Source organism: Aulostomus chinensis, chromosome 3 (assembly GCF_037954235.1).
Source record: "Aulostomus chinensis isolate RoL2024-O1b breed Wild chromosome 3, RoL_Achi_v1.0, whole genome shotgun sequence".
In the NCBI taxonomy this organism is placed as follows: domain Eukaryota; kingdom Metazoa; phylum Chordata; class Actinopteri; order Syngnathiformes; family Aulostomidae; genus Aulostomus; species Aulostomus chinensis.
In genome coordinates this window covers 20,195,721-20,217,617 of record NC_141322.1, presented here as the reverse complement: position 1 = coordinate 20,217,617, position 21,897 = coordinate 20,195,721, and positions in this window count along the sequence as shown.

Here is a 21,897-nt window from a genome sequence, read left to right as displayed (position 1 = left end):
AAGACATGTCCATACTTTCATAGTTGCTGAGACCTCAGAAAACATGATGGGAAGTTCATAAACTAAATATCACAAACCTCTCATATTTGTCTTTGTTTAATTGAACTTTTGGCCCTTTTCCTCTAGCTGGTGATGTATAATCACATTAGCCACTGAGGAGAAAGTGGAGATTCTATGCATAATTAGTTTGCTCCAACAGAGACAATAAAAGTCACCTGCACAGATAACATCAGTAATTTTGCTATTTAAGATGCGCCTCTTCGAACAAGCAAGGAAAAAATGATCTGCTTTGTCTTTGTACTTTTAACATTCACTTTGTTTCTACCAGGGACGATGAAGCTGATTGACAGCCATGTCAGTAACCATGACAACAAACATCCTGGCAGTTTTGAATACTGTTTTTCAGACACAAGTACATGTCCACAAGTACTTCGGGCCCCATTGCTACCATTGACTATAGCACTTAATGTGGATCTGATTAAATCTAGGATTGCACAATAAAGATGTGGTTGGCTTGCTTCTTTTATCAACAACAACAATAAGCTTGACTCATGAAGCGAGACATATGCAGCAGTGGTGCTCTTGCAAAATAACCTAGAAGGGGATAACGTTCTATTCTGGGAACTTGTTTACCCATATATAGTTTCATTTTGCATGTCTTTTCAAAAAGAAATAATACCCCCCAAAAAAATTCACATAAAGATCCGAGTAGTCGGTCTTATTGGAAGATCCAAATCTTTGTCAGCTGATTTTCAGCATGTTCATTGACTGGTTTGTTAGCTTGGAATTTGTGTTTTATGTACCGAGTGGGGCATTGAAAATAAAATCCCACCAAAATCAGAAAGTGGGAAGAAGTGTGCCAACTGAAATAATTGTCCTTTGTTTCCCTTTTCCCAGAAAGTTGTTCCTGTAAACTAGACTAACAAAACCTGGTTACGTGGTTGCGAGGGAGCGTCAATGTAGCTTCAACACTGAACCGTTAGCTTTGGGGCTACGTTACATCGCGTTATGTAACTGTTTTCTTCAGCCTCTTCACGCCAGATTTCAGTCATGAAAGACTCAACAATTATGTCTCATTTCCTCAACGTATCAGAGTACTTCCTTGCAGGGATATAATAATAATAATAATAATAATAATAATAATAACAACAACAACCATTTCCTACCAGTGCAGCTTGACAATAGAAGCATTTGACTGGAGTGAATGAGCTCAGCGCTGAGTGCTGTTGTTGATATAAAAATAATTCTACAAAGCAAGTCATTGGCCATTTATGGCAGTTTGTTGACAGCAGATCCGTTTGAAATATCACAAGGAGTGATGGACCTGGGAGAGGCAGCCAGGAGTGAGCTGTTATTGGAGTAGCTGCTGGTGACTGACTCTTTTCACTACGTGCTACTGATTCACAATCAGACACTGCTGATCAAATCAGATCGCAACAAAAGGTTAATTATTGCCTGACTTTTTTATTAAGCCGAATATAGCTGTTACAACCGATAATTTAGTTATCATAGCCGAATCAAACAGGACTTTGACTAATGTAATCCTGCATGTAGTTGCTGTTACGGCTGTTGGGACTTAATGTTACGCTGATGAAAATAGTAAGAGGGCCTGACAGAAAGAGACAGGGGTGTGGTTTAAATAAAGTAATTGCATTTTTCCATTGTTATCCATATCAGTGCTTTGCTGCTGTTCATTTTAAAAAGAAAGTTTCCACGATTCGGCTCACAGTATTTCCATCTTTGCTTGGTTGCTTGGAGCCCTATTCTACCCGGAGGAAAAAAAAAAAATCCCCTAATTGGCACCAATTTGCCCAAAAGACATAAAAGAGAAGTCACCTGAGACCCGAAAAAAGAAGCGTAAGAGGGATGCCCCCCGTGATCACATCTGCTTCCCATTTAAGAAACACTGAGAGTCCATTTCTTTTGCTGAGTTCACATAACACTTTGAATTTTGGGTTAAATATCTCTGCTTGAAATAACCACAAAGCGTATAAGAGGAAAAGCAACAAAACAGCAGCGTCATAGTGAGACCCTGTAGCCAGCTCATTTAGCAGCACAGAACACCTGCAGCTTAATTAGCCCTGTCAGCATCTGCATTTCTGAATGATTTCACTGCATCTTCAGTAAAAGACACATTTGCAGCCAGTTACTTATCCAAGCATTTGTACAGGTTTGGCTTCCTCTCTTCCCAGGAGGATATAACACATCACTGTATGTCACAGGGAATTTGCCCCTACACAAACACACACACACACACAAGCACGCACGCACACACACACTCACACCTGTGCTGCCATGACAGACCAGTCTGGGACAGGTTATTCATATAAGAATTTGGATTTGTCAAGCACAGATGGAAGTAATAATGTATAATCTCCGCCGAGGAGATTACGTGTATATAGGATAGTCTCATCGATTTGTATCATCATTTGTAGGCAAATAATTTTCATAACACCACATTTTCTTTGCGGTTAAGCCTGTTGAATACCATATCATATCATCCATCCAGATAATCTTACCGCCAATGTTTATGAACTCGAAAATGTAGATAAAAGAAATTGATTGTGTGATCAGCTCAAGTCCATTAATGGACTCAAAGAACCAAACCAACTTGTTCCGAGTAATGTTACCTGTACCTCCTCCAAATTTCACAGAAATTTCGACATCTATTTTGGAGATATCTTGCAATCATACATGTCGGTGATTTATGGTGGAATTACCACCCCAGATTCACTGGTAGCAGGAATCTTTGTTGTATTTCTTCTCCCGTGTGATGTCATTTCCATCTTTAGTCTTTGGCCTGAGTTTTTGGCTCAGTGTTGTCTTCCTGAAACTAATCTTAAATTTTCTTATCTTATGTTATCACTCTTATTATTAGATCATCTTTGCAGTGTCATTCCAGGTAAAGCTGATTTAGGGGCGTAAATAGCATTTGTTTTTGATAATAATGCCAAAGGTATTCTCATTTGGCTCATTTTCTCCTACCTGACATGCACTCATAACAAACCCGCATTTTATTTTGCAATCATGAAAACACAGCAGGAATAAAAGGGGAAAAAAATAGTGTATAGCTGACAAATTTTAAATGACAAATTATTCTCTGTAAAGGTCACAATCACTTTGAATCACAGTCGCATGAAGGAGGAGAACACTTTTCCTTACCAAACTTGATTTAGTGGATTACGTTTAATGGAGGCAGCAGGAATCTCATTTATGATGTTGTGTGAGCTGCCAAAAACAACTAAAGTCTGTCTAGCAGTAACAGGTGTGTAAGTTTGATGCTTTGAGCTGAAAAGAGCTGGTGTTTGTTTCCCACAGCAGCAGATGGAGATCAGCTTTGTGTGAGTGTACCAGGTCATATGCAAGTGTGATTATACAGATGCCAGGGAGGAAGCCGAGGATTGATGGAACCTGCTTTAAGCTCATTTTATATAAACATGACAGTGTTTATCAGCTGGTTTGTGTATTAAAATCTGCTCACGAATACAGTGAGTCATAGAGGAGACGCTGTAAGTGCAGCTGGCCATATTTCGATCATTACTTTAAGTTATGGCATGTTGCTGTACTGGTAATGGCATTATAATGGGTCATTAATGTAAATGCAGATGTTGGTAATTGTGGCTGTCTGGCAGGAAATTCACAACAACAAAGTCAGTTCATTTTATAGTACTGGTATTAAAAAAAATGAACACCACTTTTATTTATTCAGCGGTTGACATTCTGTTCATTCTTAAGTTATTAATTACAAAACATTATTCTGATTTACTGCACCAACAAGATGAGATTTCATGATTGCAACTATACTTATCTCATAGCGCTACATTTGATCGTTTGTTTGCTGTTCATTAGAAGGGGTCACTCCCTTTAGTCCGGTCTAATCAGGAGAAAAGGCCCTGCTCATCTCAATTAAAAAAGCCAAACAGTTCATTTATACGAGCATCAACACAAGCAGCATGAGAAATAATTTAACACTGCAAGTAATGTTCTGCTTGAGTGAGAGGGCACCGCAGGCCCCGCAACACTATCTGATTGGTATGCATAAAATACGATACGGGCCTGACAGTATCCTCTCCGTCACCTTAGCAGTAATTTTTACCTACAGCAATGACTTTGACCGACATTAGTACATAAGGCTTTTATTCCCGAGCATCTGCATTTAAGCTGTTGAGCTGGACAATGAAAAAGAAGGAATCACGGAATGAAGACCAATTCAAAGTTTTAACTGAGAATTTACACCCAATTTCCACTCTGCAGGGGGACGGAGGAATGAAAGATGGTGTAGCTCAACAGCTGCTGAGTGAGGAAATCATGTTTGCTGTTGTTTGCTCTTCTTCAATATCTTCCCTGGAAAAAAAAACATTATCTTGATCCTAGGCCAAAGAGTGCCAAAAATATTGTCTTGTGCGGACACAATTTCAAAAGCATATTTCATATTTATTAAAGAGAGATTGTAGTCCAGGTGTTAGCTTTAGTCGATGTAGGTCAGCGTGTCTTCTGTGCAGAGAGGCAGCTCTAAAAATGTTTTTCACCACCAAATAAATGCACACATAAAAAGGCAACATCTGCTCACATGTTCGATATTTTTTAAATATTTTTGTGACTTTAATTTTACAGGCCTGCTTTTTGACTCTACGGTTTTCATCCCATGTACTTAAAGTACTTGTATTTCCCGTGAACATAATACAAAGTCATTATTTTGCAAACTAATTCTTCCACAGTTGTTGTACTGTATATTAGTACAGCAACGGCAGGGTATTTAAATTTGGATTTCAGAACAGCTCAGTTGCGACTGTGCAACTTCAGGTTAATGCAGAGGTGGAAAAAAATATCAGTGAGAAAACAGACTTGCAATTGTTTGTTTTTTTGCAGAAACAAACTTATAATTTGCTTATCATCCTATTACATGATGAGATATAAGATAAAGTTATTTATTAATATAAATTAATTCCTCCGCTCTTGATTAGATCTATGACTGACACTCAGCTTCATTGTAACACAGGCTGAATAATTTACCAACGTGCCCTTGAGCAGGGCTTTTAACCCCAGATTGCTCATGTTGAAATTAAACATTCCCAAGTCGGCATGCATCCACAGTGTGTGTCGGATAGAGAACAAAACCAATGACAATCCATTATGAAGCACACAAGATAAGCATCTAATGTATTCTGTTTGGTTTTGAAATGCTAATTGGTAAACATTTACTCAATATGCATGTGTATGTTTGCATGAGAGAGAATCGGCTAGAGAGACTCGATTATGCACAACATCGGGAAGTTATTTGGTGTGTTGCAGGTGTTTGGTTTTGAATAAAAATGTTGCACTTATTTGCAAGCATAATTCAGTGTGATATACAGATTTTTTTTTTTTTAAATAGAAGTTATGTAACTCTTAAGTGAATAAGCCTGCTTGGATCAGCTGGATTTTCCAGCGACAAATCGCATATTCACCAAATTATCACATAAACGGCTTTGCTTGATACTCTGTATGACCATTCCATGGAAAACATCAACTTGCTACCAATGTTTTTACCCTTGGCTGCTTTATCAATCCGCTTAGCAGGATGAAGACTGGGCTCTCTGTCACGGTGCATTCACAGGTGCAGCAGCGCAGTGACAGCGTGAGTGTTTCTCTATTGTGGCCATTCAACAACCATCAGCCGTCATTCTGACCCCCCCCCCCCCACACACACACACACACACACACGCTCCCCCCACTTTGCACCACCATCACAAACAGCCACTTCAAGATGATAGCGATTAGCATGATGTGGCCTTGTCGTTAATGACATTTCAGAGCGTACTCCAATGACAACGCCCTCGCTGCTCTCATTAACATTCCAGCCACACCGGGCCAGGTCAGAGGTGGAAGGCAGGCAGGCAAAGAGGATGTCTGACAGCATGCCAAAAGCTGCACAGTTGTCCACTTCCCTGAGACCCACATATGTCTCCTGACTCAACCCTCAGGGATGTGGTGCAGTCTCACCCTCCGATACCCCAGTTGCCGCTGACTCACCCGCTGCGTATACACTCTCACAGACTGTGATGGATGATGAGCAAGTCAGCTGGCAGGTCCCTTCTTCCATTTGAGTTACTGCAGAAACAGAGAAAGAATATGTTGGAGAGAGAGAGAAAGAGAGAACAGTATAAGTGGAAGGGACGGTTGAAGGAACGGGCAGCTGCAGAAAAGCAGTATTATGTTGCACTCTTAAAAGTATATTCTTATTCTGCTACTCCCCAAGAAACAAGAAATGATTGCAACATGAGAAGGAAGCTGGTCACAGAGTCCATTTGAGTCCAAGAAAAATAGAACATGTCCTTTGATGTAAGAATACAACTGGAGTGGAGACAGAAAATAGTCTGGGAATGACACATTTAAGAATGCAAGTTGGCCTCTTTCTCTTGATCTCCTTGTCATATCATGCCATGAAATATTTTCTTTAAAATATTCCTCCCTCCTTTTGTTTTCTGGAAATAATAATAACAGTAACAGATGCTGTCAGGTAAGTTGACAGTTGGCTTTTTAAAAGTCCACTGAGCAATGTAAGAAAGAAAGAAAGAAACAATAAAATAAAATAACCCCATCATGTTAGAGAGGATTCTAATACTTTAACAAAATGAGTGTAAGCCGAACAATTAGCATTTTTTTATTTTCTCCTGCAGCACTGAAGTGAAAATCCACTCTACGCGCCCGTCAACCTTAAACGTTTAACCCGAAGTACCGCTGATGCTTTTGATGTAGAGACACAAAGATGATCGCCGCAAAACACAGCCTAGTGTAAAGCTTTACTCTTCTGTCTGCAAAATTAAAATTGCAAACCTGTCCTTCAGCATTGACCTTCAGTAAGCAGGTGTCTGTGTGGGAGTGGGTGGGGTGGTGGTACTCAACATGGTAATCTCATATCTCAATGCATGTATAATGAATCACCAAGAGGGGACGGACGATCTAAACGGCGGTCACATTTTAATTTTTGAAGCATAACCGTTAAAACAAACAAAGAAACAAAAATGGAAAAGGATAGTTTATGCACGGAATTAATGTTTTATTTTCATTAATTGCATTTCCAGGAGATGATGAGCTGATAGTCTCTCATTGACATCCATTGACAAATAATACAAAGGTTGCTGTTGCTGATTTGACGCATTTGCTCTGAAGATGAAAGACGCCTCAATTATGAGGGAGCAGTGAACTGTTATTTTCATAATAGATGAATCTGGTATTTTTCAGCATTTGTCTCTGGAATAACAAGCTGTTGATATTTACATAATTGATAGCTGCCAGTCTTATTTGAAAAGCTGGAACCAGCAAATGTTTCTCGATTTCGCCTTCATAAGTAACTAAAACAATATTATTTACCAAAAGCGAAGCCTTCATCAAAGCAGCCGCGGATACGTTTTCTGGCGAATAATTAATCTTGGCTTTTAGGACAGTTATCACGAATGAAACCAAAAAAAGACTTTTGCAAAAAAAATCAACTATCTGAAATTGTAATTGACCAAAATATTATAAATTGATAAAAACGAAACTAAATTAAATAATGATTTACAGTTCACACAATTCAGGGGCTTCCATTCCCACTGAACATTCTTGTTGTCCCCAGATCTTTGAACCTGCCAACTCCAATGATGCTGGTCTGGAATCAGGACATTGACAGAGTTTCTCAGTTTAAAAAAAAAAAATCATACCCAGAACTGAAAGGGATTTTTACCTCTCAAACTGATTTCATTTAAGTTTGTGTTGTACAATCGCTCCCCTCCTAATTAGAGAGGCTCACATGGAAGAACATCTCGTTATATTTTACTATGCTTCTATTGTCCTCCTGTTTTTATGTCCCATTTTCGTCTGGTTCTCTCTTGAAAAGCAATGCTTATTATTTTGTAAAATTTGTTTTCATGTGGATATGTTAGCTATGCTCTGTATGGAATGAAAAACTTGACAAGCATGCTTTTGTTTGCAAAATGTAGATTTCTAGCAACTCAAACTTTTTCCACTAACCATAAAAATGCAAGTGTTTATGTTTAGTACATGATACTGTACTTGTTAGTACAAAATATTAACACAGTCATTATTTTAGATACTTTATGTATTTATTAATTTTATTCATCATTTTATTATTTTATCAAGTTATTTTAATCCCACCTCTGGCGCTTCCCTAGTTTTCCTCAGTCCCCATGCTCTCTTCTTTTAATGGAGCTTTTCGTCCATGTGGGTGGTTTGACCTTCCCTCTATTTGCTTTGATTTGACTCCGTGTGTGTGTGTGTGTGTGTGTGTGTGTGTGTGTTTGTGTTCTGTTGGTGTGGTGAGTTTAACAGTTTATCTTTGAACTTGATCCTTGCGAGGCACTTTTTTGCTACAACACAGTTGAATAAAAAGTGCTGTACAAATTGATTAATACACATAATTACGTAGTATGTGTAAAAAAAAAAAAAAACTGTGCCTACTCTTCACTGCTGATTTGATATCTGTCATATACTCTGAAACATTTCTTCCCCTTCCTTTAGGGGCCTTGTTTCGCATTTGGTATGCAATGTCTCTTTGTTTTGTAAATGCTCATTAAAACCTAGCCTGGGGTTGTATGCACAGGTATACATGGTCTTCAGATGTGGCTGATCACATGCTGTGTACATCAAGGCACTCTGCACCTCTGAGCAGAGAATCTGCAAGACAAAATCTGATAAACATTTCCATTCACTGAACTCTAAGCAAGGTCTTTGATGAGTCTACAACTGCGAGAATATCAAGGGATGACGCCACGGCTCCCTCTGGACCGTTATGTAGTAGTTGTTTGGGCTCAGTTTTCTTCATGCGGTCTTTGTATTGTTTGTAATTATTCCCCGGTGTGTGATTTGTAATTTTTGTGGCGTTTGTTCCTGTGTCTTATGTTTGTAGACCCATGAGTTTGGTACCCTCAGTGTCATTTGGAACAGTTTGCCTCTTGTGTGTTGTTGCCGTCACCTTTTCAAGTGTTTTTCCTTCCCTTTTGTGGATTACTTTATCAGTTCATCACTGTCTGCCCTGCTCCTTCAATCAGCTCCTCATGTGTGATTTTTTTTCAGTTTCATTTTTGGTTCTTTCTTTTTGTTTTTTGTCTCGGTTTGATCTGATCCTTTTTCAGGTCCGGCTTGCGTGCTTGTGTGGTTTTGGGGTGTCTCATCGATGTGGTCAACCAGCTTGCTTCTAGGAGTTTTTATAAAATTCTTCAGACGCTTTTAGTTTGCTCGTATTACAAAAAAACTATCTAGAACTTTAGCGCTACCTGATGAAATGCTTGAGGCTAGCTGCTAGCTGTACCTCAACTTTTTATTCAACCAGCCACTCTTGAAGCATCCATGTCCCCAGTCAGCTGGCCTCCAGCAAGCTTGCCTTTTGCCTCCTCTTCTGACTTTCAGCAACCGGTACATACCTCAGTTCCTGGTTTCAGTTATTTGCCCAAGCCTGTATCCTGGACTGTTTGCAACCCTGTGTACACCCCAGAGAGTTCAGGCTCGTGGGCTTGATCTGAGCGAACTAGCCCACAGCTCACCTGCCCTAATTCTTCACTAGCTAAACCACCAGCAAGCCCATCATTCAGTTTCAAAGGGATTTCTTGTTGTCCCACCTCTGCTTCCATCTTCCAGAGATATTCTTCCCCCTTCTCCTGTGGTCAGGTCATCCTCCTGAGTATCCACACCTTCCCGGCCTGCTGCAGCACCCCCCGCTTGGTGTTTCTAGTCGTCTGCCTTGCCCTCCGACTGTCCTCTGGAACAATTATAACTTTTATTTAATTTCCTTTTTCGGTGCCATATCCAAAGAATGAATGAACAGCAACAGTAATTCATATGGAAATGAGATCATTAAGGATGCGTCAAGAGGACGTTAGACTCGTGCATGTGAATTGTACTGTGATTCGCAGAACAGATCCACAGAGATGTACAGCTTTATAAATCTGAATGTATATGCATAATTCTGTCCTTGTGGATATGTACATGGCATCTGGCCCCTGGGACGTCTGAGGGACTGTATGGCAGCGAGACACTAAGACTCATTCGTTCGATGCTAATTTAATGAAAAAAAAGATGAGGTCAGCAAGGTATCGGAGGCACCAAAGTGAAATTGATTCCAGATCAGATCTCACTTACATGAGAAACATGGGTGTAAACGAATTGATTAGGAGTGCTCAGAAATCCTCTGCGCCTCTTGCTAGATTAAAGCTGGAGTCCCAATCAGCTGTGTCCTTCTTGTCTGGTCCTGTCCTTCGTTGCCAGGACTGTCATTATTCGAGATCGGCCCCTGTCAGCTCCTCCTACCTTTGGCTTCAAGAAAAGAGTTATAATCCAAGAGTACAAACCCATCCAGTTTATTTTTATTATTAATTTTAGGTGACCAGAACTCATTAAATTCTTATATCTGGAATGAAAACACAAAAAGCTAAATTTTCTTTTCAGCCAAATGTATCTGCGAATGTTTGTCTTTGTCACTTTTTACTCTTCTGCATCTTTATTCTTCCACACTGACAAAAGCTGTCCTCATCCTTTTGACCCATTTTTCGTTAATGGGATCTCTGGAACACCGTGAGGAAATTTCTTCAAACTCCTCCTCAAGGACGGAGGAAAAGATTCTGGTGGTCAAAGATCAAGGTCACCGTCACCTCACATAAGCACAGGGAATGCCTTGACAGGCTTGATCTAAATATGCTCCAAACAGCCTGAAAAATTACAAAGGTCAAAGGTCATGGTCACTGTGACACATGGTGGAGGCATACAACCGTGTCTGCATGTTCACCTTATACGTGTGGGCTCTCTCTCTCTCTCTCTCTCTCTCTCTCTCTCTCTCTCTCTCTCTCTCTCTGTGTGGCCCTGTGATACTGATGACATGTACAGTACCCCCACATCATAGCTGAACCCCCTCCCCACCACACACACACACACACACACACACACACACACACACACACACACACACACACAAACACACAAAACCATGAAAAGGATAAATGGTACAGATGACGGGATGGGATGGTGAAGAGCCACAGCTTCTGCTCAAACTACCACTCATTCAGAGGTTACACCAGAGCCACCCTTTCTTCACAAATCCCAATCAAAACTGGATGATACTTACTATTGATTATATCTGTGGAAGAGAAAGTCAAGACAATCAACATACTGACAATCAATCAGATGATTTCACTGCAAAACATGAAACGAGTGAGATTAATAATAGCCCATGGCGTCAAGGAGGTTTTGTGATATTTTCCCCCGTGTCCTGTCCAGTCTCCTGTGTGTGAGGGTGTATCGATCCTCTTTATGTCTTGGCCTGGTTCTTATGCTGCAGTCAAGCCCACCTGCCAGTGATCAGGCTCCAGCTCTGCAGGAGAAGAGACCCGATCCCAGTCTTTGTTGAAAAGTCTCAGTGTAGTTTTTTGATCCTTGTTCTAATATGTGTTTCTCTGCGTCTGGGGACCCACTGACCAACTTCCACCCACACCACTCTTCTCTGCAAGTTCAGAACCGTGCACTGCCCATTCTCCCTCCTTCTCTGTCCAAATCTCTTAATAAATCATTTTCATTTTACATCCCAACCACCTATTTCCTCATCTTGTGTTTGGGTCTACCCTGTGTCTGATTGAACTCTGCAGAGTCAATGACTCTTGACAAAAATGCATTTCAAACGACAGATGGATTGTCTGTAGAAATGAAGGGAATGTGCATTAGGAGTGTAATGAGGGGGAGAGAGAAGTGGGTCCAGAACCTGAGAACAAGCCTTTGGAAATTAAATCAGTCCGTGACCGTTTCCAGCGAGTGATCCCACCAACAGGAACGCAACCACAGATATGAATATACACTAATCATCCATCCATCCATTTTCTTCTGCTTATCCTGTTAAGGGTCACGGGGGGTGGGGCGGTGTGGGGTTGGCTGGAGCCTATCCCAGCAGCTTTCAGGCGTGAGTTGGGGTTCAACCTGTTTGGGTTGCCAGTCCATCACAGGGCCAACACTTGGAGACAGACAACCATTCACACTCACAGTCACACCTACGGTCAGTTTAGAGTCTGGATTAACCTCGTCCCCTCTTGATGTCTCTGGACTGTGGGAGGAAGCTGGAGTACCAGAGAGAACCCACACAGGAACAGGGAGAACATGCAGACTCCACACAGAAAGATCCTGTGCTGGAGCCAGGGCTCGAACCCAGAACCTTCTTGCTGTGAGGCAGCTGTGCTGACCACTGCACCACCGTGCAGCCTCATACACTAATCAGTCTTTGTTTTATCAGAAAAAACAATTGCAATTAATGGGTAAATGGACTACTGAGATTGAATAAAAAAAAAGACCTGGGCAAAAGCACTTTTACTGATGACAAACATGCCCTGCATCTCTTTATGAGAGCCTGTGGAACATATTCAGATATAAAAGTGCATATTTTTGATCATCTTTAACATCAAAGCGTCAAGCACCTTCGTGTTAATTAAGTCTGCGGGGCAGCTAAACCAAATCTTATCTCTGTTCAAAAAACAACCTTTTTGAATGCTTTGGAATGCTTCATTGCATTAAATACACTGCGACATGTTCTCATTTCTTCTCTTGGCCTCTTTGTTGGCTTACAGAGGTTTTAAAAGACAGATGGATCTTTGGCGGAAGATATAGAACCCAAACATTCTATATAAAACCCTAATGAGGCCTTTTCCTTAGACAGTGTGACTGAGCATCAGAATCTTGACAAGTTGGGGGAGCGAACAGGTTGCTTTAAACATATGGTATCACTCCTAATGTGCTCATGTCTGTGGAAACGTGGATCAGAGATCAAATCCAGAAGCTGTCAGGAAACTACACCCCCCAGACACCCCCAGGCAGCAACTACCTGACACATTTAATCAAGTGTGAGGGTCTACATTTAGATGGGCAGGTCCACAGGGAGCATGCTGAAGGTCCTCAAAGCAAAATGAAAGCAAGAAAAGGACCATCTCATTTTTGTTGGATTGATTCTGTTATTGGAATTTTGTCCTCTGCACCTATGAAGAGGGATTTGACTCATTTGCTCAATTGATTTAAAAATAATTGCAAATACAATAAGAAGTTTTTACTGGAAGATTTGTGTTTTTCTATTTCTCGTGCAAATGAAGGTCACCACAATTTGTGAGAATCCAACTTTGTCACATGCAGTAAGGAATGTGTGATCTAAGATCCCTGCAGGGATGTGTAGTTTAGGTCGTGCACGTGACAGTTATGTAAAGTATACCCTGTTAAATCTGCAGGTCAGTGGACATGTCTTGTTGTAATTACAGCTGTCAGGCTAAAGGATTTGGAATATTTTTTATAAAGGGACATCAAATACATCAAATCATCCTCTTTTAGTCACATATACCCTTTAACGAGCTGAGGCAACACCCTATTTCAAGGACTTGCATCACTTGTAGATCAAACTAAATGGCTCAGGTGTAATAAATATACTGCCGTGGAAAATCTCACACGGGATGTAGAGAAGCATTTTGCCGGTTTACGGAGTCTTATTTTGTTGTGTGTATACATGAAACACACAACACACATGTGTAAAACAACATGAATATAGGACCCCAAAATCAACATTTTGTTCTGACAATCACTCATACTGACACGTAATATTTTGAACAGAGATGCCTATCAACAGTTTCCATATGATTCATATTTTCCACGTTTCCTTCTCGTGTTTTCAGCGCAAGAATATGATGCACATGCGGCAAATTAACGTTGCTCTGTGGAACTATAAAAGTCAGAGCACGAGTAAGTGAACCAGCAAAAATACATATCCTTGAAAAACAAAGCATTTCTTCTCTGTCGTTAGGAGGCGAATTGTATTCACTTGTGGGAAAAAAGAAGTCTGCTATGTCTTTCTGAGTTAGCAACTTAATTATTTCACTTATTTAGAAAAATTATCTTGTTCATTCATAAAACAGGGCTGTTTTTCCGATTCTCTTTTTTTCTGAATTAATGAGATATAATTAAAAAAAAACTGCTGTGTTTTCCTTAATGAGATATAATTAAAAAGTTCATTTGGAAAAGGGCACTTTTTTCCTCTATTGAATTCGATGTGCTTCTGCGCAACTGTCAAGCAGAAATTTTTCTTGACACTTGCTGAATTGGTAGAGGAGAATTGAAGGTGGGACCTGTTCTGTGACGTCCACACACAACACTGCTGCGATGTGGGATCTAAAATGCTACAGTATAAGAATCCACACGCTCATAGTGAGGAAGGAACCTTCAGCTGAGACACACACGTGGCCCCGAGACGGCGAGGAGAAAAAAAATTCTTTCTTAAGTTTAAAACGCTACATAGAAGAAAATGAAAGAGTTTCTGTGCCGTCTTATCTTTCTCAGTGTTAGAAATTACTTTTTTTTTATCTTGAGAAGACTTGAAAGCGATTAGCTAAATGCAGTGCATAAGGTCTTCTCTAAGCAGAGCAAAAGATTACCTTACTCTATTATACAGTAATTTGAAAGTGAGGTAAAGGTTAATGATGAAAGGAGGCTGCTGACCATGGCCAAAGGTCTCACACGGGCAGAAGGGATTGTTCACAAATGTTTTACAGAAATGACGCCGCGCTTCAGAAATTGTCGCTGCTCCGCGCGCTGGGTTCCGAGGCCTTGACATGAAAAGGAGCTGATGTTTAAACACAGATACAAACGGAATACCGACCCATGCAATATTACTCTTTATGTTTTGTAGTTTAAAAAAATTATCTAATCTCCTAAACCAAACCAACAACCAAACCAACCAAGATCTTGTGCATAAACCCTTCAACACAAACCTCACTGAATGGTGTGTCACGGATTATTCCTTATTTACGCAACTTTATACCTCTTAGGAATAATGATATTACATTAATCTGGCTGGTGGCAAGCAAGCATATTAGGTGAATAAATTCCCCCAGTGGACCGAACATTATTATATGCAGGTTTATGTGCAAGATACAGCTTGCTTCAGCAAAGGCAGTAAATGAAATTAAAATGACCAACAGGGATTGTGGAACAAAAAAAAAGAAAGAAAAAAAGATGCATGACCCAAGTTAAGGATGTTTTGTTTTGTCATATATAGACTGAAGCGTGCTGTGCATTTTGATGGCTCCTCATTAAAAGGGATAAAACCTAAATAAAAGTTACACCACATTCTCCTCATCATATTTGATCTTCATCTTTTCATAGCCAGTTGTATTATTTTCAGTGGAGCAGCACTTTATCCACCTACACGGTGTTAGAAAATGTAGTTGCTTATGCAAACTAGCTCTGCTCTCGCTTCATGTTTGACAAAAAATATATATATAAGCCCCGTATCTTGTAGCTGGTTTTCATTTCTAAGTGATATAATGACATCACCTCTCAGTCTCTGTCGCTAGGACTGTCATAAACATAATAGTTGATGTGATTCTAAAGGACTTCCAAATAATGCAGGTACATTAAATCGACGATGCGCACAAAAATGAGACAGCGTGTCAGTGACGTTTCTTTCATCAATTTCTTCAACCACCATTTTCATACTTAAATTCAGGGCATCTATAGTTCAACTTTTTTGCCCTATTATTTTTAGCTTTAGTTCAGTTTTATTTTGAGAGTCACGCAGACACTCATCATGGTGGATCTGGCTGCTGGTTAGAGAGCCAGCGGAGGTCTGAGATGTCTTCGGCTTTTTGAAACTGCGTGCACAACCTAGCGACATCAAGGCCAGCAATTAAATGCTAAAAAGTGACATTGTGTTGACGGACAAAAAAAAGAAAAAAGAAAACACAATAATGACTGTACATAGCTCCACGTGACAACACATTGCCAACCAGCTCTATGATGGAGGGGAAAGCTGCTCCTCCATGGACAGCAGTGACTTGGGTTGGTTTTCTGGGGCATGTGGTTGATTGGCTGTAGTTCCAAACTGCTGGAACCAAATTCTGTGGCAGCTTATCGTTGACATATTACCATTTACAACAGCAGCGATTTACCCAAGCTGACATGCCAGCTTGCAACATGCCAGCTGTCCTCTTCCTGTTGACTTGTGACAAATCGATGGGTGTCCTGTTTGCGACCCTGTCAGAAGGAACACCTGTGTAGTGATCAGGGCTTTTAATCAGCGTCTTTCATCCGTGGCACCTGTGCAAGAGATGGATTATCTTGTTTTTTTACTTAGTTTTTCCATCGTGAGCACTTGAATCCAAAAACACTGTTCGTCTGAGCTGCAGAAGACGAAACCAGTTACAACCAGTACGGCTCAGTGTCAGACGGGCCTTTTTCCTAAAAGGGGCCACCGCCAGTAAAGGGTTATTTAGAGATTGTCCATTATTCATAAGGGTGGCTGTGGTGTCACTAAATATTTTTTATTCATACTGACTTCCCTGGAGCTACTAATATTTTTTCTTGATTTTTTTTTCCCTGAGTCACTGAGGAAAATGCATGACCCCTCCTACATAATAAATAACACAGATTTCATTACATTCACACCAAAAGTAGCACTGGGGTATATGAAAAGTAAAGGCTGGCTTTTACCAACCAACTCTTGCTCACCCCAGCGTGCAATCTGAGTATGACAGCCACTGTGGGAATCTTAATACTTTATCGGCCACCTCTATTGAAATACTAGGAAATTCAAAATTTCAACCCTAGAGTGTCATTGCAGGACTCTACAAGACGTTACCGTTTATAGTTCCTCGCTGAATAAAGGGTTACATGTTAAAAAGTAAAATGGAATTTAGTGAGAAATATGTCTTCCTTGTGAGGACTGTGATGAATATGAGCGCTGACACAATCACGCATAAATGTCTGTACTGCCGAGCTACACCCAGGTTGGTGTGCTATTTTCATTCGGACCAATTTCGTCTCCAAATTCTACATGGTTCGTCTCAACAGAATTCAGTGTCGAGAGCAGATTGTAAGAATCAGGCTACACAAAGACAAGATCAAGGCAAAACTTCAGAACTCTGCGGTTATCTTCAAAGTTCAGATAAGAAATGTGTTTTCCCTCATGTGACTTGTTATCGTTTAGGTGTCAACATTTCAGAAACTCATCAATCTCTGCTCCTCTGAAGCCTTGAGCGCACTCGTTTATCAGATATGATTCAAATTCAGATTCTAAAAAAATAAAAAAAAACAAAAAGCCTGTCTCTTTTTCACCGTGCATGTGAATTATTTCAAGTCATTTCCAAGCGGCACTGAAATATAATTTGGAGAAAGCATCATTTGACAAATTAATCAACACTTCACCATGACAGAGACCTCACTGACTTTGACTTCAGCCTCTGGCTAATTTGACTGAATTAGAATGAGTCCCTCCTCTATTATCAGCCCCCAGCACTAAAATGCACTAAAATGTAATTAAAAATGAAGAAAAACATTTGAAAAAGTGGGACGAATTTGGAGAAACAGAACCAACGTATGACAAGCTTGCTTTGAACCGATACACAATATATCATGTTTAATGTTTCGCAGGGGGAAATAAAAGTGATCTATTTGGGGTTGCAGGACGATACGAATACACAAAGAGCTGCAGCGGAAGTGGAGCGTTGAGAATTTTATCCTCTAAAGTGACAAAAAGCACTGGTAAGAAAACTACTTAGGCAAAACAAGGCTGAGAGAGGATTTGACCGAGAAAATGGACTTAGCACACACCTTCAAGCCAGACTGGAACAAGAACACCTGACGGAGACAGACAGCAAAGAAGGAGCTAAAAGCGGGACTAATCACAGGGGAGGACGTAGCTGATCACGCAGGAGAAGGCAAGAACACAAAACAGGAGCTAAAGCACACCAAGATGGAAGTGATTTCAAAATAAAACTTGAATTAATCGATAGTGCTCTTCCAAACAAAAGGCAGGGGAGACCACAGCACCAAAAACACGCTGAGGAAAAATCAACAACCCTATAAATACAATCACACGCTAGACGAGACGCTAACAGTCGCTGTAGATATTCTGTTTTTAAAAATCCGATCCCTTTATGCATCCTTTCACTCATTTGTCTCATTTATTTTTTGCATTAGCATTTCATTGCTTAAAAGCTAATCATTCTATTTATCAAGTGCAATTTTTTCAATGAGAGCCCTCTGGTTTAGTTTTCCATTCAGCATTGAAAAAGAATCTCAATTTCTACATTCATTTTCAGCCGGTGAGGTGGGCAGCAGGGGATGATCTACCAGGGTGGCCTTGCAACCGCAGTTGTTCCAGTTTTAGGTAATCTAATAGAAAATATTTATATGAAAAATAGTGGCAGGTCGGATAAGAGCCCAACTCTGCATATGCAGTGGAATTGTCACCAGACATGATGCCCCCATCGACTCCACCAGCTGCCGCTACCAGCTGTCCCAGCAGCGGGCAGCAGCTCCCTCTGTCTTTCCCCGGCCTTGCAACTATCCGTGCAGCCGCTCTCGGCCCAGCAGCCACACACAACTGCTGATGGTATTTTCCTGCTAAATGTACATGTATTGTTGCCAACTACCACAAACAGAAATACAGCAGGACCGCAGATGGCTAGTGAGGGGAGTTGTGTTTTTCTTTTTTTCTTCAGGTTATTGTAGCTTAGTATGATCGTATGAGGTACAGATACTGTACTTACTACTTTCCACCACAAATAGAAACAGAAATTCTTTTCTAATCCCGCAGGAATATAAATGAATAAGCACACAAAAAGGAAGAACATGGTGCCAGGTGGTAGTTTGTTGAGTCAGTAGCTGATCCCCCACCTGAGCTACTAGCGCTTAACAACTTGTTCACTGCTAGGAGATTGTTAAGTCAGCTCAAATACCGAAGCGTACAACATTTCCTCTTATTGCACATTATTGCCTCAGTCAGTATTTCATTTCAGGGTTCATTGTTTTTTCATCTATCACAAAACGCAGTGATTTTTTTTTTCTCACCAGTGTTACAAGACACACCTTTTCTACTCGTTTTGTTTTTTTTGTATCCTACATTTAATGTGAATATTTTAGTGCTAAATGTTTTGGCGGTTTTTCACATATACTGCAAATGTGACCTCAGGATTCCAGATCAGTCCCAGATATTAATACACGACTGGTAGTGTAGAACGCTCCTCTTTTAATTCACTTTTTTTTCTGTCTTTTTTTTTTTTGCTGCCAATTGTTTTATGAATATTAGGTGTAAAATTCAGTGTTTTTCTTTTTTTCAGATATAAACTCAGAGTTTTTTGTTTTGTGTTTTTATTCTAAAAAACTTCCAAGTCCTGCGAGCCTCTTTTGGGGCTCTAAATCAGTTTTAGCTGTTGGTACTCGACTGGAAGAGCAGGACACACCTTTATTTTTTATTACATTTTACTGCCTCCTTTATTTTATATTAATAGTTTTGCGCAAAATTCATGTTTTTTTTTTTTTCATACACAGGAATAGGTCAGAGACTTAGACCCTTCTGTATATTAAACCAGGCCTTATTGGAACAAATGGGCTGAGATAATGGATGAAGCGCTTTTCCAAATAGTTAAAGCTTTGTGGAATACAAAAAGAGGTTAGAGTTTGCCCCACAGGCCACTAGGACAAGAAGATAGAATATGGAGGATGGTGGTAATGACCCTGAAACCAGACTTTGGTTGGTTGCTCTTTGTGAACTTACAACAAGTATTAAGACCCGGCTCCAGAAATAGATATTTCATATTCAAGGTTGTGCATGTAGTGTGTCCAGATACTGTTAAGGTGACTTAAACAGTACATGTTCCTGTTTTAATTGCATTCATGTAGGTCAGCTGTGTGATAGTGAAAGGACCATGGAGTTTATAATAATGTTTCTTTTTTTTCTAATATGTGGGCTATGGCTGTGTCATGTGACTCTGATGACACCTGAAGCTGCCCGTCATCATAACCTCTCACTCTTGTTTTACACTCCACAATCTTCCCTTTTCTCTTATGAGACATGCATGCTAACAGTCCTTTTCAGCTCCCCCGGAGGCAAATTGTGTCTTGACTTAATAAACAAAATGTCATGTGACTTTACTGATAATACAACACGGACTGGCCAAATGCTGCTATAAATACATATTCAGCAGTATTTGAAAATAGGATTTGGTTAAATGTATTTTCAAGTATATTTTCACAAGCTTTTGTATTTTGTGAAATGAAGTAAAACAAGTAAACTAAGTCGCTGACTGGCTCCTATTCACACATACTTGCCGACTTGTACTTCTAAGATGAACAGCAGAAACACCTTTTCATTGAAAACCAAAATATAAATGTCTCGTAAATGGGAGGCAATCATTGGAATAATGCAGATTTTAATAGAACATGTAAAGTTTCATTCATGACAAAGAAAATTGGTGTTTTGCCACTTCTATCGGAACTTAAATGGTCCGCACTCTTATTTTGACAGCTATTGTCAACGGGGTTTAGTAGCGATGGTAATTTTTGCATTTCATTTTCACAGAATAACCTTTGAAAAATGATAATGTGATTTTTGTTGTGCTCTTTTGCATTTCTGATTTTCAGGCTGGAGCATCTCTGTTGAGCAACCCCGGTACAATGGTACTGTATGTTGTAAATCATGTATCATATCAAGAAAAAAAAAAGAAAGAAAGAAAAGAATAAGAAGCTCTATAGATATTAAACTCGGTTATGTTGTGATTTTGATATTTCAATTAATGTTTTGATTATGCTCAGCCCTTGTGTGTGCACTAATTGGTGTGTTGTGATAGATTCAAATGAATACATTATTTTGAAAATAATGAATTAATCATTAATCATAATTAGGAATTCTAATAAGGCGTGATTTATCAACTGATTTCGCCATAGCAGCTCCATCAGTGTTCGCTGCATGCCAGCCTGTATTTTAATTGTGCTGTCTGGCCCAATCAATGTAAAGCCATTCCTGTGGAGAGGAGAAAAGGCAATAATAAACTTTTCATTGTGCCATGCTCCATCAGTGGAATACAGGCTGTTTTACGAAGCCTGTATTCCAGTATTCGGATAAGGCGGGGGACAAAGAGTTGAGGGTGACACCAGACCAAGAAAAAGTGCATATTCGCTCTTAAACAATATTACATTTATTTTTATCTGATCACACGTTCACAAATCAAGCTAACTCCATGAACAGATAAAAACAAAAATACTGGAGAATTGCAAAAATGGGCTTGAGAACTCTCAAAACCATTAGTTTATATTGGAAAAATGTAGAGTTACCTAAGGACAAAATAAAGTTTTCAATATTGTAACACAGGAAATTGTTGAACAATGAGTATGAAAACTGTGAAATTAAGTCGATTTAAGCAATTGGCATACGCAATTGTCTGGAAGTGACCTTCATAATTTAATCCACTTATTATTCAGAGGTACTTGCAATATAAAGATGAGTCAAAGTCAAAGGAAATGTTAAAAAAAAACCCAACAAAACATTTTCATGTTTCTGCGTTTCTAGCACTCAAAAATGTTGAGTCCCGATAATGCACGACATTAGGACAGTGAATTTGTAGTGACGTTTGTTCAAGAATAAAACTCACTTTAGGTGTGACAGGACGGATGGCTTTTTGTGGTCTCTTTTGCTGTAATATCCATAAATAATTGAGACCACCTTGTGTTTGAAGTCAGATACATGCAAAAAATGGTAATAAGCACTAAGCCGTATACAGTTGTACTTCCGGATGCGGTCTCTCCCTCAGTAGCTAATTAAAAAGACATCTTTTTGATCTCATTATAGCTCTGCTGTCCGGGTAAACAAAACAAGTGACAATGACACAATGGATTTTTGCATTTCAATTGAAAGGAACAACTTTAGAACAGGTCTATTTTAAACTGTTTTGGTTAACAGTATCTCTAGGTGTGATATTTTTTTTGGAACATCCTTTACGTATAATTAGAGGTGTCTCAATTCAGACTCCATGAATAACCTTATCATTTGCTGTTAAACTGTAAAAAAAAAAAAAAAAATGAAGGCTGTTTTACACCTAAGTATTTTCATGCAAAAACTCCTAAGTATATAAA